General features: G+C 41.9%; 1 pseudogene; it reads left to right on the top strand.

Moving 5' to 3' along the window:
- Positions 1-1,533, top strand: part of LOC101298082 — a 3,950-nt pseudogene that overhangs the window by 704 nt on the left and 1,713 nt on the right.

Here is a 1,533-nt window from a genome sequence, read left to right as displayed (position 1 = left end):
GAGTCGGATTTCTGGGCATAACAAAAGAACGCACTGGCGGAGCAGGCTCGTAGCAGAAGGGTGCCGCCGGGTGCTGCCACTTCTTAAACACCGCCGAAGCTGACGAAGACCTCGGCGGCATGATGCGTGGCAGATTGGGTTTCTGGAGCTTCTGGTGGTGGAGGCGGGAGTCTTCCCGGGGTTTGGCGTCGGTGAGGCTATCGGGGGAGACGAGTGGAGAGAGGAGGGGGATGGCGACGTTCCAGTCGGCGACGACGTGGAAGGCAAGGTCAGCGTCGACCCCAGGAGAAGCGGAGGGCGGCGTGGTTCTGCGTTTTTTTTTTTTGTGGTCGAAAATGGTTCTGCGTTTTTGGTTGACCTTGGAGTTGGGTAAATTATGGGTATTTTTCATCACAAAAAAAAAATACCCATATACAATACCAATACCCAAAATTTAATACCCAAAGGAATATTTACCCACGGCTACCCATACCCGTAGGTTTTAATGCCAACCTTAACTAGGAACACGTTTGTGTCTATGCATTTTATGTTTAAGATAGATGATGGATTATTGGATATCTGATGTCATTGTCATTCATATATTAAGCTTTATTTCTTATTTAGTTACAAGAAGTTATTGATTTGTGAAGGTTAATCATCATCTTGAACGGTTATAACTTACAAGTACATTTTTACGTGTTTAGGGTATTAAGGTTGATACTTTTAGCAGTTTTTGATGGTCACTTACTCAACATCATGAAATTGAGTACTAATATTTTTATTTTAACTTTGAGTAAAATTAAGAAATGCTAATATCACTAATTTCATTGGATCGATAACATACAATAATAGTTTAGTTTTCAATTATAATGCAATTACAGACATCACAACAGGAAGATGATTTAGGTGCCTAACGCCATTTGATGCAGTGATATTTCTTTCGTAAACAATAGGTTTCCAATTTTCCACCCAGTGATATTACTCTTGTACAAGTAAGAAGTTGAAAGTATTCATCAAATTTCCTATTTAATTTCTATCATTTTTTTCACCGGCTTATCATTGGGCCTGGTGAAGTGAGAGCTCACTAGCTCACGAAAATCTGATCGGGTCAGCCTCGAGTGTCACCAATTCACACAGTTTGATTCATCTGAAACTCTCAGACCAACGAAACATCACTCTGAGTTCTGAAACTCCCAACCGCCAGAACACAACACAGAGAGATGCTGACGCAGTCCATTTTGTGTCCCACGTCACCTTCACTGTCATCATCCTCAGGTAGCTTCTTCACTTCTCTCTCTTTGCTCTGCCCAACTTGTCTCAAACACTCTCACAAACACAAGCTCCATGCTTCTCTGACTCACTCAAATCCCAACTTTCTAGCTTTAAACGACCAAACTCATTCAATTTCTGACCACCCAAATGGCCCGAGTATAGGAGAGGAGATTTCTTTTGAGTTATACAACAGTTCGTTACAGGACTTTTGTAGAGCTGGGCATGTTGACAAGGCCATGGCTCTTCTTGCTCAAATGGAAGCTATTGGATTAAGACCCAATT

The sequence above is a fragment of the Fragaria vesca genome, linkage group LG7 (assembly GCF_000184155.1).
Source record: "Fragaria vesca subsp. vesca linkage group LG7, FraVesHawaii_1.0, whole genome shotgun sequence".
Taxonomy (NCBI): Eukaryota; Viridiplantae; Streptophyta; class Magnoliopsida; order Rosales; family Rosaceae; genus Fragaria; species Fragaria vesca.
The sequence above is the reverse complement of the archived record's forward strand: the minus strand, read 5'-3'. Positions and strand labels throughout refer to the sequence as shown.